The sequence below is a fragment of the Oncorhynchus mykiss genome, chromosome 8 (assembly GCF_013265735.2).
Source record: "Oncorhynchus mykiss isolate Arlee chromosome 8, USDA_OmykA_1.1, whole genome shotgun sequence".
NCBI lineage: Eukaryota > Metazoa > Chordata > Actinopteri > Salmoniformes > Salmonidae > Oncorhynchus > Oncorhynchus mykiss.
Window position 1 is genome coordinate 57992383 of NC_048572.1, and position 18063 is coordinate 58010445.

General features: G+C 43.7%; 1 protein-coding gene across 3 annotated transcripts in view; it reads left to right on the forward strand.

Moving 5' to 3' along the window:
• LOC110530231 (glypican-5) overlaps positions 1-18063 on the forward strand; it is a 203884-nt gene that overhangs the window by 60088 nt on the left and 125733 nt on the right. The gene's annotated exons all lie outside the window — the stretch shown is intronic.

Consider the following 18063-nt stretch of genomic DNA (forward strand, 5'->3'; position numbering starts at 1 on the left):
AGTATGCAGACCCAGAACCCGGGGTCTGGCTGCCTGCTTGGTATTCATGAGGCAACACATGCATGCACTCACACAAACACACAGCCCAGCTAAGGGACAAATTGTTTCTGGCAAAGTGGCATGCCCCAATGGGGACAATGACTTTGGGTCCACGGCTCTATACACACGCACAAGATACACACGCATGCTCTATATGCACATGTACACACACACACATACACACACAGTGGACACACAGACACAATCACTCACTCCTCTCACACACACTATGTTCCTACGTACAGTGGGGCCCCAGGGCGTGTGGAACTTTAAGGGTAGCACAGAGCTCTGGCCTGTATAAAGGACTGTCCCATGTCTTTATAGAACACAACTATAAAGACCCAAACCACACGACTACCTTTTAAACCCCACCCTCCCCTCCCCCCCTCCCACTCTTCAATATCACCCCCATCTCTCTATCCCTTCTTCTAAACATTCCTCTGTTCACCTCTATTCATTTTGCAGTGAAAAGCAAAACAATTACAAAGTTGTGTACAGGGGATTCTGGAACATTCACTCTTGTTTTTCTTATCCCTCACATATGTTTCTTGATTAATTCGTACTGTAGACTGGACTGTAGACTGTACTGTAAATGTGTGCTGTAGATGTGTGCTGTAGACTGTACTGTAGACTATACAGTAGACTGGAATGTAGACGTGTACTGTAGACGTGTACTGTAGACTGTACTGTGGACTGTACTGTAGATTGGACTGTAGACTGGACTGTAGACTGGACTGTAGACATGTACTGTAGACTGTACTATAGACTATACTGTAGACGTGTATTGTAGACTGGACTGTAGACGTGTACTGTAGACTGAACTGTAGACTGGACTGTAGACGTGTACTGTAGACTGTACTATAGACTATACCTTAGACTGTACTGTAGACGTGTACTGTAGACTATACTGTAGACTATACTGTAGACTGTACTGTAGACTATACTGTAGACTATTGCAGACGTGTACTGTAGACTGGACTGTAGACTGGACTGTAGACTGGACTGTAGACTATACTGTAGACTGTACTGTAGACTGTACTGTAGACTGTACTGTCGACTGTACTATAGACTATACTGTAGATGTGTACTGTAGACTGTACTGTAGACTATACTGTCGAATGTACTGTAGACTGTACTGTAGACTGTACTGTAGACTATACTGTCGACTGTACTGTAGACTGTACTGTAGACTATACTGTAGATGTGTACCGTAGACGTGTACTGTATACTGTAGACTGTACTGTAGACTATACTGTAGAATGTGCTGTAAACATGTACTGTAGACTACTGTAGACTGTACTGTCGACTGTACTGTAGACTGTACTGTAGACTGTACTGTAGACTGTACTGTCGACTGTACTATAGACTATACTGTAGATGTGTACTGTAGACTGTACTGTAGACTATACTGTCGAATGTACTGTAGACTGTACTGTAGACTGTACTGTAGACTATACTGTCGACTGTACTGTAGACTGTACTGTAGACTATACTGTAGATGTGTACCGTAGACGTGTACTGTATACTGTAGACTGTACTGTAGACTATACTGTAGAATGTGCTGTAAACATGTACTGTAGACTACTGTAGACTGTACTGTCGACTGTACTGTAGACTGTACTGTAGACTATACTGTCGACTGTACTGTAGACTGTACTGTAGACTATACTGTAGAATGTGCTGTAAACATGTACTGTAGACCACTGTAGACTGTACTGTCGACTGTACTGTAGACCATACTGTAGATGTGTACTGTAGACTGTACTGTAGACTATACTGTTGAATGTACTGTAGACTCTACTGTAGACTGTACTGTAGACTATACTGTCGACTGTACTGTAGACTGTACTGTAGACTATACTGTAGAATGTACTGTAGACTGTACTGTCGAATGTGCTGTAAACGTGTACTGTAGACTACTGTAGACATGTACAGTAAATGTGTACTGTAGACTGTACTGTAGACTGTACTGTAGACTGTACTGTCGACTGTACTGTAGACTGTACTGTAGACTATACTGTAGAATGTGCTGTAAATGTGTACTGTAGACTACTGTAGACATGTACAGTAAATGTGTACTGTAGACTGTACTGTCGACGTACCAGTAGCTATGTCTCTGGGATTTCTGCCGACTTGTGTGTTATGTAGAGTTGTTATTAAATTAATTATTGTGATGCTGTGGTTTTACACTGGGAAGTTATCCCAAACTGTTTAGTACCGTAGTTGACTCACACACCATGGGCTCTCTCTCTCTCTCTCTCTTGCTCTTTCTCTCTCTAATCTCTCTCTTCTCTCTCCTCCCTCTCTCTCTCTCTCTGTCTTTCAGCTTTCTCTTCTCCCTCTGTTCTCTCTTCTCTCTCTGCACTTGCTCTCTCTCTCTCTATCTCTCTGCTCTCTCACTCTCCCCTTTCTCTCTGCTCTCTCTCTCTCTCCCGCCCCCTCTCTCTAATCTCTCTCTTCTCTCTCTGCTCTCTCTTCTCTCTCTCCCCTCTGACAATTCAATTCAATTCAATTTGCTTTATTGGCATGACGATGACGAAGCAATGTACCCATTGCCAAAGCTTACTTTGGATATTTACAATATGAAAATAATAAGAATCAAATTTGTCAACGGGACAACAGTAACAACAATAACCAAGGGTCAAAATAACCATACATTGAACAACAACAATAAGCATACAGTAGAGGACATGTGCAGGTTGATTGGTCTGTCAGACACTGTCCCTCAACTTATGGCAGGCAGCAATGTAGTGTGCTGCCAACCCACAGCCCTCTTATCAGAGAGGTCTTTGAAACCTTGAATAAGGGTTTCAAATTTGGGGAAATGACACTCTCTATAATTGTTTTATATTTTTTACATTTTGTCAGGGAATGCAGCTCTGTCTCAGGTTCTGCTGTTGTGCAGTGGTTGTACAGCCTTTCCTCTGCAGGGAGACAGGTTTTCCTGTGTCCACCCTTCCCCCCCCCTCTCTCTCTCTCTCTCTCTCTCTCTAATCTCACTCTTCTCTCTCTCTCTCTCTCTATCTCTCTCTAATCTCACTCTTCTCTCTCTCTCTAATCTCACTCTTCTCTCTCTCTCTAATCTCACTCTTCTCTCTCTCTCTCTCTCTCTCTAATCTCGCTCTTCTCTCTCTCTCTCTAATCTCGCTCTTCTCTCTCTCTCTCTCTCTCTCTTCTCTCTCTCTCTAATCTCAATCTTCTCTCTCTCTCTCTCTCTCTCTCTCTCTCTAATCTCGCTCTTCTCTCTCTCTCTCTCTCTCTCTCTAATCTCCCTCTCTCTCTCTCTCTCTCTAATCTCGCTCTTCTCTCTCTCTCTCTCTCTCTCTCTAATCTCACTCTTCTCTCTCTCTCTCTCTCTGTCTAATCTCGCTCTTCTCTCTCTCTCTCTCTCTCTGTCTCTCTCTTCCCTCTCTCTCTAATCTCTCTCTGCTCTCTTCTCTCTCTCTCTCTCTCGCTCTCTCTAATCTCGCTCTTCTCTCTCTCTCTCTCTCTCTCTCTCTCTAATCTCACTCTTCTCTCTCTCTCTCTCTCTCTCTCTGTCTAATCTCGCTCTCTCTCTCTCTCTCTGTCTCTCTCTTCCCTCTCTCTAATCTCTCTCTGCTCTCTTCTCTCTCTCTCTCTCTCTCTCTATCTCTCTCTCTCTCTCTCTCTCTCTCTTCCCTCTCTCTCTAATCTCTCTCTGCTCTCCTCTCTCTCTTTTCCCTCTCTCCTCTCTCTGCTCTCTCTCCACTGTCTCTCTCTGCTCTCTCCTCTCTCTGATCTCTCCCCTCTCTTCTCTCTCTCCCCTCTCTGTTCTCGGGATACATTTTTTACACATTCCCTCTCTTATTGAGACTGGGGAGATGAGGAAGTGACCTTTCTGGTCCCCACAAGGATAGTAAAACTGCCACCCTCCCATCCACTCAATTTATATATTCTCCAAAATATGACAGACAGGCATCCTGGTCCTCCCCCCATCCACCCACACAGCCCCACACTTATTTTAGACTATAAAGATGACCCCCTAGCATAGTGAATAGAATCCCTCTCCTAGTCCCACTGGCCATAGTTTCCATTATCTTCAGTCCCAGCAGTATGCTGTTAGCATTCCACCATAAGACAGTAATGACAAGACAGGCTAAAACCATGGGGGGAGAAGGTAGACAACCACATTACACTGGCTGGCTTCATCCACACCACAGTTATTGATCTTTCTTATGTGTGTGTGTGTGTGTGCCTGTGTGTGGAGGGGTGTGTGTGTTTGTGGGGGGGGGGGGGCTGTCATATTTTGGAGTAAATTTAAATTGCCTCTAGACTGTGGTTTCTCCCTCTAGTGGTTGAGATGAGGATTTGGGAGGGTAAGATGTTTCTAGATCTGTCTGACCTTAGAGAGCCTATTTATGTCTCTATTTGGTTTGGTCAGGGTGTGATTTGGGTGGGCATTCTATGTTTTGTATTTCTTTGCGTTTGGCCGAGTGTGGTTCCCAATCAGAGGCAGCTGTCTATCGTTGTCTCCGATTGGGAATCATACTTAGGCAGCCTTTTTTCCCACCTATGTTGTGGGATCTTGTTCTTGTATTGTTGCTGTTGAGCCCTACAAGGCTGTACGTTTCGTCGGTTTTCTCGTTCTTGTTTTTCCTGGTTTTCATTAAAGAATATGAGTAACCTACCTCACGCTCGAACGACGGACATTACACTTAACGACAACTCGACCTGTTTTTCACCTTGGCAGGGAGCCGATCCCCGTCAACGATTGCCTGCTAACTCAGCAAGACTGATCTTCATTAGCTGATGATGTTGCTCTCTGACACACGGAACATTCCTCTCCTCCATTCAGCCCTCTTCCTTCCCCCCCACTCCTCTCTGTCTCTCTTTCCAGGTCTTCATATAATGTGCTGATAGCAGCATTACCACTGAGCAACACAAGCATTCTTCTCACACACACGCACACATGCACGCACGCACACTCACACACACACACACAGACACCATGGAAACACAGTGTAATTGTCAACCATCATGGCTCCACTATTACTTTATAGTCCAAGTATCCATGACTGGGATTCCAGGGATTTCACAATTCGTCTATAATTTTCACAAATGGCATAATTTCTCAAATGCTGTTTTTAATGTCAGAGAGGCACTATGATACGGCTATAGACATCAAGGTGAAAGCGGCCCTAAAAGGATTGGACTCTGTACTCAGTTGAAATAGCAGACAACAGCCACTGGGAGAGTAGATGCCAACCTGTCCTAACCCCAAGTCACATCCTTGTCATTACATGACCCTTTCCCTTCATATCCCTCTATCTCCTCTCCAGCGCCCTGTGGCTTCACCTGGTGCCCACTAGACTGGCATGCCAACATACAATCCCCACCGTCCTCAAAAAGGAGCCAACTGAACAACCGTTAGTGTGCTTCTGGCATTGTTTTAATGTTGATAGGCCTATTGCTTTAGTATTGTTTTAATGTTGATAGGCCTATTGCTTTAGTATTGTTTTAATGTTGATAGGCCTATTGCTTTAGTATTGTTTTAATGTTGATAGGCCTATTGCTTTAGTATTGCAGTTAATTTATGGGAATTTGAGTGCAGTGGGTGCATCCACTGTGACTCAAATATGATTGGTGGTCTTTGGCGACTGTTCACTTCCTCTTTCTGGTTGTGTGTGAGCCTCAGATACAGGATCACACACAGCGGCATGATGGACTCAATTGAAAATAAACAACAAAAAAAATCATTCATCATTTTGAAAATCATATGTGAATAATTGAATGATTACAGGATTACAGCGGAGAAAAACAGTGTCCCTTCAAGTTGTGACAAAGTTGGAGCTAGAGACTAAGACAGTCCACTGTAGTATATGAGGGGCTGGATTTGTCTTAGTCTCTCATCCTGTTTAATTAGCCCTGACATCACTTGGTATGCAATAAGAAGAGAGACAGGGATAGATACAGAATGGGAGCGAGAGGAGGAAGTGGAGAGGGAGACATGGACAGATGTAGAAAGTGAGAGACAGTGACAGAGAGGAGGAAGAAGAGCGGGAGAGAAGTCACGAGTGTTGGTTGTGGCAAGAGAGATGGGGAAAGCGGGTAAAGATGGAACAGAAAGCTGTCTCCTAGGAGAAGTGTGGGGAGACATCCAGGCCACAGGCCCGAATGGAGGAAACCCCAAGGGGTCATTTGGGGTTGCGGGCTGTACTCTACATGTACCATTCTTAGTCCATCATGGCCTCTTTCTTTCCAGTAAATCACATTTGGGAGCATATCAGACATTATTTTCTCTTTCTCTTCCATACCATACACTTCAGTCTGATGATATACAGTGCCTTGAGATGTTGTGTCACTGGCCTACACACAATAACCCATCAAGTCAAAGTGGAATTATGTAAAAAAAAAAAAATGCCGTACATCAGTATATGTTGTAGAAGACTCAAGGGTGTGGGGTTTCCACCAAGTTCAATAACCGAACACGCACAAGGAGCACAATTACAATGCAAATGAGGAATTTTATTAGGGATATTTGCAACGGGTAATTGTACAGATCATTCTCCCGCTTCTTACACTCTTTGTGCAACCCGCTTCCTCTTCTATCCCCAAGCACTCGATGGCTTAATGATCCAGCAAGCCGCTTGCCTCGTTGTGGCAGGAAGTCCATACAAGGCTCGGGGGTGGAGCCAGCGGGCTGCAAGATATCTTCCTTCAATCACCACTCCCCTCACCTCTCTCTGCCATCTGCCACAATATTAAGGAAACGTTTAAAGCTCAAATGTTTTGAGTCAATAAGTATAGTGTACACGGTGGACGTGTCATAATACCCATAAAACCTAGCGGTCAAACACAGGGAAAGGGTTCCAATGGTTTTTCCACCATTCAGTTTTCCCATAGGGGATTTTAGAAACACTTTAAATAAGAGCTGTGTTTTGTGTAGACTTACCCTGGCGTGACGTTTTCATATCCATGTAAATATTTCTAGGACAAGGTGACTTTTATCAATATATTTAGCTCCATTTACTCTCAGATATATATAAAAAAAATGCTAATTAGCATCAAAGTAGACTACAAATCCCTGCAAGCCCCTGCATGTCATCTTTAGCTGACACCTTTGATAACAGGTATTGTGTACATTTGATATATACAGATTCAACCACAAAGAACAGGGAGGTTTTCCAATACCTCTCAAAGAAGGGCACCTATTGGTTAAAAAAAAGCAGACATTGAATATCCCTTTGAGAGGGGTGAAGTCATTAATTACACGTTGGATGGTACATCAATACCCCAATTACTACAAAGATACAGGCATCCTTCCTAACTCAGGCATCCTTCCTAACTCAGGCATCCTTCCTAACTCATTTGCCGGAGAGGGAAAAAAACGCTCAGGGATTTCACCATGAAGCCAACGGGGACTTTAAAACAGTTACAGAGTTGAATGGCTGTGAGAGGAGATAACTGAGGATGGATCAATAACATTGTAGTTAATTCACAATACTAACCTAAATGAGTAAAAAGAATGAAGCCTGTACAGAATATAAAATATAAAATATAAAAATGTGGCAAAGAAAATAACTTTATGTCCTGAATACAAAGCATTATGTTTGGGGCAAATCCAACACAACACATCACTGAGTACCACTCTTCATATTTTCAAGCATGGTGGAGGCTGCATCATGTTATGGGTATGCTTGTCATCGGCATGGAGTGGGGAGTTTAGGATAAAAAGAAACGGAATGGAGCTAAGCACAGGCAAAATCCTAGAGGAAAACCTTGTTCAGTCTGCTTTCCAGAAGACACTGGGAGCCAAATTCACCTTTCAGCAGGACAATAACCTAAATACAAGGCCAAATTTACGCTGGAGGTGTTTACAAAGAAGACATTGAATGTGGTCTAGTTAAAATAGCTGTCTAGCAATGATCAACAACTAACTTGACAGAGCTTGAAGAATTGTAATAATGCGCCAATATTGTACAATCCAGGCATGCAAAGCTCTTAGAGACTTAGCCAGAAATATTCACAACTTTTATTGCTGCCAAAGGTGATTCTAACATGTATTGACTCAGGGATGTCAATCAATGTGCAACAATTTCTATAGACATGTTTTCACTTTGTCATTATGGGTTATTGTATGTAGATGAGTGGGAGAAAATACAGTATATTTAATACATTTTGAATTCAGGCTGTAGCACAACAAAATGTAGAATAAGTCAAGGGGTATGATGACTACATCAATGGCCTGTAAGAGGGAATGGCATGGGAATGGCAATCATACATCTTCCACCTGTATTGTAATAGCGTATTATATTTTACAGTATTGTACGTATGCATGGAAGTGGTCCTGTACATGGCTCAGTTCATAAGAGCATGGTGTTAGCAACAACGGAGTTGTGGGTTCGATTACCACTGCGGTCACATACCAAAAAGTGGGGACTGTTGGCACTATGGATAAAGTTGTCTGCTATGTAAAATGGCATATATTTTGGTATTACAATACTGTATTGGCCAATGCAATGTTAGTAACGGAGTGTAAAAACACCCCAGCAACTTCATTTTGTATGTTTACTGCATAGGGATATATTTCTTTCTGGTTTTGGACTTTCTGGAATATCGTATTTGAATTGTATTGATATTGTATTATTGTATTACTGCACTGGAGGAGCTAGAAACACAAGAGGTTCACGTTCTGTGACATCTGTGTACGTGACCAATAAACATGGATTTGTTACATACAGTACATTTCTGTTCTTGTCAATATCAGATTTTTTTTTTAAACGTACTGTGAAGTGAAATCATAATAGTCATCATCATAGTAGTACATTTGAGTATAAATTATACTTTTTATGTTTCTACTTTACAGACATACAAATCTGAGGGGGAACTTGCCCCCTATGTGCCCCCTATGTGCCCCCTAAGTGCCCCTGTGCCCCCTATGTGCCCCTGTGACCCCTAAGTGTTACCAGTTTGGAGTTTAGAAAATTCACCACATACTTGTGAAAATAGTCCCAAAGAGAAAACATTTTTTACTGGTTGTTAAAATAACTATATTGAAAAGATATCATTATGTTATGTTTGGTGACGAGAAACCAATGTACTAATTATATTTCACAGTAAACATATATTTTGGGTCAATGCGCAATGAAAGATTTTGAATGGAAGACTGGCTGGGTTACAAGTGTTACTTACCAGTTTGGAGTTTTGTACAAAGAGTTTTGAAAATTCATCACATACTTGTGAAAATAGCCAAATGTATTCCAAAAACATACGGGGGAAAATAATTGTGTGTGTGTGTGTGTGTGTGTGTGTGTGTGTATGACCTCACCAAGGGGACCAGTACTTAACATCGACGGGGCTGTAGTGGAGCTGGTCGAGAGAGTTTCAAGTGTCCACATCACCAACGAACTAACGGTACCGGAGCGCCAAGTCTAGGACCAAAAGGCTCCTTAACAGCTTCTACTCCCAAGCCATTAGACTACTGAACAACTAATCAAATGGCCATCGGACTATTTACATTGAACATTGATTTGAGTTGGACACCATGCATATGGGGGGGGGGGGGGGGGGCAGTTAACCTAGTGGCTAGAGCATTGGGCCAGTAACCGAAAGGTTGCGAGATCAAATCCCCGAGCTGTCAAGGTAAAATTCTGTCGTTCTCCCCCATAACAAGGCAGTTAACCCACTGTTCCTAGGCTGTCACACACACGTGTCTTGGGGGCTCTTTCTCTCTTTTCTTTCTGGAGACGGTAGGAGTTATGTGAGATGAGTACTTTCATGTGGTACATTTACTGGCACAGAAAGGCTTGGTTTTCATTTGAGTTTACGTCCAGTTCCTTTCAGCAGCATTTGATGTATGTACAGTGCCTTGCGAAAGTATTCGGCCCCCTTGAACTTTGCGACCTTTTGCCACATTTCAGGCTTCAAACATAAAGATATAAAACTGTATTTTTTTGTGAAGAATCAACAACAAGTGGGACACAATCATGAAGTGGAACGACATTTATTGGATATTTCAAACTTTTTTAACAAATCAAAAACTGAAAAATTGGGCGTGCAAAATTATTCAGCCCCCTTAAGTTAATACTTAGTAGCGCCACCTTTTGCTGCGATTACAGCTGTAAGTCGCTTGGGGTATATCAGTTTTGCACATCGAGAGACTGAAATTTTTTCCCATTCCTCCTTGCAAAACAGCTCGAGCTCAGTGAGGTTGGATGGTGAGCATTTGTGAACAGCAGTTTTCAGTTCTTTCCACAGATTCTCGATTGGATTCAGGTCTGGACTTTGACTTGGCCATTCTAACACCTGGATATGTTTATTTTTGAACCATTCCATTGTAGATTTTGCTTTATGTTTTGGATCATTGTCTTGTTGGAAGACAAATCTCCGTCCCAGTCTCAGGTCTTTTGCAGACTCCATCAGGTTTTCTTCCAGAATGGTCCTGTATTTGGCTCCATCCATCTTCCCATCAATTTTAACCATCTTCCCTGTCCCTGCTGAAGAAAAGCAGGCCCAAACCATGATGCTGCCACCACCATGTTTGACAGTGGGGATGGTGTGTTCAGGGTGATGAGCTGTGTTGCTTTTACGCCAAACATAACGTTTTGCATTGTTGCCAAAAAGTTCAATTTTGGTTTCATCTGACCAGAGCACCTTCTTCCACATGTTTGGTGTGTCTCCCAGATGGCTTGTGGTAAACTTTAACCGACACTTTTTATGGATATCTTTAAGGAAATGGCTTTCTTCTTGCCACTCTTCCATAAAGGCCAGATTTGTGCAATATACGACTGATTGTTGTCCTATGGACAGAGTCTCCCACCTCAGCTGTAGATCTCCGCAGTTCATCCAGAGTGATCATGGGCCTCTTGGCTGCATCTCTGATCAGTCTTCTCCTTGTATGAGCTGAAAGTTTAGAGGGACGGCCAGGTCTTGGTAGATTTGCAGTGGTCTGATACTCCTTCCATTTCAATATTATCGCTTGCACAGTGCTCCTTGGGATGTTTAAAGCTTGGGAAATCTTTTTGTATCCAAATCCGGCTTTAAACTTCTTCACAACAGTATCTCGGACCTGCCTGGTGTGTTCCTTGTTCTTCATGATGCTCTCTGCGCTTTTGACGGACCTCTGAGACTATCACAGTGCAGGTGCATTTATACGGAGACTTGATTACACACAGGTGGATTGTATTTATCATCATTAGTCATTTAGGTCAACATTGGATCATTCAGAGATCCTCACTGAACTTCTGGAGAGAGTTTGCTGCACTGAAAGTAAAGGGGCTGAATAATTTTGCACGCCCAATTTTTCAGTTTTTGATTTGTTAAAAAAGTTTGAAATATCCAATAAATGTCGTTCCACTTCATGATTGTGTCCCACTTGTTGTTGATTCTTCACAAAAAAATACAGTTTTACATATTTATGTTTGAAGCCTGGAATGTGGCAAAAGGTCGCAAAGTTCAAGGGGGCCGAATACTTTCGCAAGGCACTGTATGTGGTTACACCACATTGGTTTGGCCTGTAAATGTGTCATTATGCAAGTGTGTGCTGTTATTCTGTGCCCAAAAGACTATTGTTAAAAAGGTAATTCAGCAAATGTTTTTTATCCAATGTGAAATATGGTAAGCACATATTCATATTCAACCCTGATATTAGCAACAAATGATCCAACCAACCGAGCTTTTGGATGCAGGAAAACCTGTTGTATCAGCTACAGTCCACCACTCTACCAACTGAGACAGGTGAGGAACATAGCTCAGAGGTGTATGTGAAAGAGTATGTTCTTGTGTCCCAATCAAAAGTAGATGGCTGTGATTCCTACCATGAAGCCTTGAAAACATCTACCAAAGCTTGAGGATAAGGTTCTCCCCTCGGAGAGGTTCTCTCCTTCACCTACAGTCCTCTGCTCTACCAACGGAGCAATCAAAGGGGTGTCTGTGTGACTGTGTTTACAATCGGCATGATTGACTGTGAGCGTTGAGTTGTGAGTGGCATGTGGACTTTGGCTGAGCTGGCACAGATGGGTGTTCTCATGGTTGAACACACTGGCAGTGGATGCATGGATACGGTGTGCGTGTGTATCCGTGCATGAGTGTGACATCCTTCCAGAATGCAAAACAGCCGTAGACAATAGGGGGCCAAACTGTCCTGAGAGCAGTGCATTTGGGGTGGAGAGGGGGCTGCACAGTGATTCCTGCCATAAGACCATCAGAAAGTCAGTTAAAAGCTGGAGGCTATTTCCTCCTTTGAGACAGATTTGAATCAGCAGCCTAATGATCTCTGTTTTCCCACCTTCAGTTCTCCACTCTACCAACTGAGCTATCAAAGGGGCGATGGTGCGGGTAGTCAAGAAAGTGAGCTGTGAGTCGACAATAGGGGGCAATCACTGGTGGACCATGGAGCCAAACTGTCCAGACATCCCCACCCAAAACTGAGCAATGGATTACAGTTTCCCCTGGTGCATAGACTACTTTCAGGATGAGGAACCATCTAACGTCATGTTGTGAAATACATTACGTCCCCTTTAATATGCTCTGGTCGGTCAGGCTGAAATGGTACATATAATTCAAAACGAACAAGATCCAGAAAAGAGACAGATTTGAACCAGTGACCTAAGGAACTCTTCTTTTGTAACTACAGTCCACCGCTCTACCAATTGAGCTATCGAAGGAGTGATTGTGAGTTAGTCAACAGAAAAAAGGAAAGAGTCAATAGTATTATGTGTGCGTTGGGAGTGAACCATTGGCAGTAGACAATAGGGGCCCAAACACCCCCCACCCCTTCACCGAATACAGTGTGTTGGGGTTGAAAGGGGGCTAGAGTTGAGATTTTTGGCCCGAATCCAGCTGGACCTGTCGGCCCAACAGGGCTTAACATCCTTAGGCTATGGGCCAGTCGGGCTTCAATTGTCCAAAAAACAGCCATTCGACGCAGGAAAAAGTCTCCTCCTTGGCTCAGATGTGCTGCTGAGGGATGATGTTCCTGTGTGTCCAATTCAAAGATGGCTGGATGCGATTAATGCAGTGAGGCCATGGAAAAACTATCCTCCTTCAAACCATCAACATAAAGATCCCTGCTCTTGCGCCTACAGTCCTCCACTCTATCAACTAAGCTCTCGAGGGTGTTTGTTACTGTGCATTTAGAGTTAGCAGTATTGGCCTTCCTCTATTGTGGAACGGGGTTTCCTAAACTCGATCCTGCCCCCGTGTGCATGTTTTGGTTTGAGATATCCTCCGCTCTACCAACTGAGCTAGTTTGATAGATCAGGGGCAGAACCTACAGGTTAGGTAGAAGCAAGGGTCAGTGGTGCCTGTGTATTGGCCGTTGCGTCCAGTGTAACAATTGCCATCGAAAAGTCGACCAAAAGTAAAAACATTTCATCCTTCGAGACAGATTTGAAGCAATCTAAGGATCTCTGCTATTTGCACCTACAGTCCTCCGCTGTACCAACTGAGCTTTCAAAGGGGTAGCTGGGCTTGAGTGATTGTGTGTTTAGAGTCAGCAGTATCGGCTGAGCTCTATTGTGAAGCTCTGTAAAAGCTGTGAGTGGCCTATGCACTGGTGCACCGTTCCCATGGTTTCACACACACTGGCAGAGGATGTGTGTGTAAGCGCACACATGGAGCGTTAACTCTGTTCAAAATGTGATGAATGTGATAAGTGGCACTGACAGAGATGGTCGCCTCAGTTCCTTAGGAAACTATGCAGCAAGGCTGCCGGCCCGGACGGCATCCATAGCCGCGTCCTCAGAGCATGCGCAGACCAGCTGGCTGGTGTGTTTACGGACATATTCAATCAATCCCTATCCCAGTCTGCTGTGTCAACATGCTTCAAGATGACCACCATTGTTCCTGATCCCAAGAAAGTTAAGGTAACTGAACTAAATGACTATCACCCCATAGCACTCACTTCTGTCATCATGAAGTGCTTTGAGAGACTAGTCATGGATCATATCACATCCGCCCTACCTGATACCCTAGACCCACTCCAATTTGCTTACCGCCCCAATAGGTCCACAGACGACGCAATCGCCATCACATTGCACACTGCCCTATCCCATCTGGACAAGATTAATACCTATGTAAGAATGCTGTTCATTGACTACAGCTCAGCATTTAACACCATAGTAACCTCTGAACTCATCACTAATCTCGAGACCCTGGATCTCGACCCCGCCCTGTGCAACTGGGTCCTGGACTTTCTGACGGGCCGCCCCCAGGTGATGAGGGAAGGAAACAACATCTCCACCCCGCTGATCCTCAACACTGGGGCCCCACAAGGGTGCGTTCTCAGCTCTCTCCTGTACTCCCTGTTCACCCATGACTGCGTGGCCATGCACGCCTCCAACTCAATCATCAAGTTTGCAGACGACACTGCAGTGGTAGGTTTGATTACCAACAACGACGAGACGGCCTACATGGAGGAGGTGAGGGCCTTCGAGGTGTGTTGTCAGGAAAATAACCTCACACTCAACGTCAACAAAACAAAGGAGATGATTGTGGACTTCAGGAAACAGCAGAGGGTAAAAATATATCACTAGCCACTTTAAACTATGCCACTTTGTTTACATACCCTACATTACTCATCTCATATGTATATACTGTACTCGATACCATCTACTGCATCTTGCATATGCCGTTCTGTACCATCACTCATTCATATATCTTTATGTACATATTCTTTATCCCTTCACACTTCTGTGTATAAGGTAGTAGTTTTGGAATTGTTAGGTTAGATTACTCGTTGGTTATTACTGCATTGTCGGAACTAGAAGCACAAGCATTTCGCCACACTCGCATTAACATCTGCTAACCATGTGTGTGTGACAAATAACATTTGATTTGATTTGATTTGAGATATCCGAGAGGTAATTGTTTGTGAGTGGCTGTCCAGAATTCAAACCAGCAGTGGACAATAGGGGGCCAAACTCGCTGGACAACCCCCCCACCTACCTTCCCACTGCTACCCAGAATGCAATCGGAGAGGGAGGCTGAGAAAGTTACCCTGGCTGATCCCTAGATAAACAAATCAAGATGACAGCCTGGGACCACCACTGCTGTCTGTAAGGCAATACTCCCCTAGAGCCTGGGATGGCCTGGGACAGCCTGGGATGGACTGGGATAGGTCAGACACTCTCTAGTTCATTCCCTCGCTCTCTGCTCCTCTCATCTCAACTCTCTGGCCCCGGGGTAGAACAGGGATATATGAGATGGAGACGATACATAAACACAAGTGTGGGGGATTATAGACAGATAGATACACACACACACACACACACACACACACACACACACACACACACACACACACACACACACACACGCAGGCAGGCATACAAATGCGAACACACACACATGCAGGCATACAAATGTGAACACACAGGTACAGAAGCATATACAGAACTTATAATAACACACACATGCTTTCGTCACCAATTTCATCCCCCTCTTCCCAAATGTATAGAGAACTTAAGTCTTTGTTTCCCCATAGGCTGAACATTTTGGCATAGGGCATCAGACCATGGCATCCAATGCCATCATTCTCCAGGAAGTCACCCGAGGAATGCCTGAAATGGAATAGCTGCCATTTTAAAGATTTAACAAGGACAAACAGGTGGTTAAACACACACACGCACTCAGGCTTCCATTCCCATGCCATCACTGCGGTCAGGAGATAATTGATTTATCGTTGCATTGTAGTCTGTGCCATCCTTCAAGCTGTCCTCTGGTTGGTCAATGGGATTATGTGGCCAATCCGGACATCATATCTAGCTTCTAATGCTATTTCTCTCCGTTTGTCCCTGTTGTGGCCCCAAACTGTCTTAATATTTATTTTCCGTATCATTTCTGTTTTTAGTGGCTTATGTTTATTCTCCCAACCATTACTTTTTGTTTTGTTTACATAGCTACATGTTTGGTTAGGCGTCCGACTGATTTGTGCCCATGTTATTGTTTTGAAATGACGACCTCAGCCCGTATCTACAGGACACTTCACTGACAGAAACCCCTTGTCTTGATCGCCTAAACTGGGTGGTATTTATTAGGGTACACCGTGGCAAAATGTTTTGTAACGGAAAAGCAAAACGAGCATTTCTTTTTGGACAAGTTCAGGCAGTTCCTCCCCGTTTCAGTCCCTTTCCCCTCAGTTTGGTGCTCAATGAACACAACCCAGGTTTTGTTGTGAAAGAGAAAGAACAGAACACACACAAGTGTTATTGACTTTCTCTTCCAACTCATATTTTGGAGGGAACGTTTACATATTTGTCTCTACAAAACAAACTTTTCATTCTGGAGACAGGCGAGACATGGTGTTTGATTCCGCCAAATTTCAACACTTACGAAAGAATGAGAAAAAAAGCTAATCCCAAAAGTTATAATAAATCACTTTGATATAAATATTTACATATATATATATATATAAACATATATTGAAGATATACACTGAGTGTACAAAACATTAGGAGCACCTGCTCTTTCCATGACACAGACTGACCAGGTAAATCCAGGATAAAGCTATGATCCCTTATTGATGTCACTTGTTAAATCCACTTCAATCAGTCTAGATGAAGGGAAGGAGACAGGTTAGAGAAGGATGTTTAAGCCTTGAGACAATTGACACATACATTGTGTCTGTGTGCCGTTCAGAGGGTGAATGGACAAGACAAAAGATTTCGGTGCCTTTTGAACTGGGTATGGTAGTAGGTGCCAGGCTCATCAGTTTGTGTCAAGAACTGCAATGCTGTGTGATTCCTGTGTGTATCACGGAAATCCAGCCAACTTGACACAACTGTGGGAAGCATTGGAGTCTACATGGGCCAGCATCCCTGTGAAACGCTTTCGATACCTTGGGGGTGCAACTCAATATTAGGAAGGTGTCCCGAATGTTTTGTACACTCAGTGTATGCTTTTGGTAACCAATGATAACTTCCCTTAGTGTAGTCTAGTCTGCATAGATACATGTACAGTGTTGGCTGGACTATGCCACTTTGTTCAGCTAGGAAGTGTTGCTGTGTATGAGACTGTGTATTCAGCTGTCTTGTCTGTTTGGTTTAGTCTTTTAGTAGCTTGTCAAAACTCCCTCCAGTTCCCTCTGATGGTGTCTGAGACAGATCCCCAGGCTCTTGTCCCTGTCTGGTACTGCTGTTGGACAATATTGTCCAATCGTGTGTGTGTGTGTGGGCGTCAGGAGAATGCCAGTCCTGTAATAGCCATGGTTATTAATACTGGGGAGTCTGGGTGCTCCTGCCCTGCCCCTCCACACACCTGCCCAGTCTGCCAGGCAAGCCAACTAGACACACAGGCCCAGTCTGCCAGGCAGGCCCAGACCTCCCAAACACTGCCCCCACATGCAACCTCAGGGAGGGGGGGGGGGGGGGGGAGTGTGTTTGAATATGTCCCAACAAGACCCTGTGGTGTCTGAATACGACCCAAACTGGTCTAGAGGGATATAATCAGTAGAAAGCGGGGGTTTGGTGTGTCCGTGTGTCTGTCTGTGTCTGTACGTGTGTTTGAGTCGTGGTGGTTGTTTTGAATCCAACATGAATTAGGATGGATTTTTATAATTCTACTGCTTGGAAAGACAATTCTTCCCTTTTTACATTGTTTGTTTCAACTTGGCTTATTAACAAGCGATCTGGCAGTGCGGCGACTGCAACAGAACCATGTGCTAATCAACAAGGAATTAAAAGTGTCTCCATCAGTCCACATTAGCTTCCCTCAAGTGTTCTCGCTTGGATTATTTCATAAAACAAACCGGTTACAAGTTTACAATTTACAAGTGCTCCAACAAATGTTTGCCTTGCAGAGCGCGTGGGGGCGGTCAGTATGTAAATTGTTTTGACATTTTAATTGTTTGAAAAACTGCATGGAATAATACAAAACAGAATAACATTTTTGCATTTTTGGCTCCTTTACCGTTGTTGGCCGTAAAATGGTTGCTACCTTGCATGTCTTGCTTATTGATTGCCCACCCGCAGCTCTATAGTCTGTGTGTGTATGGGTGTGTGCATGCCAGTGAGTATGCGTGTGTGTGTGCATGTGTGCATGCTTGTGTGTGTGTGTGTGTGTGTG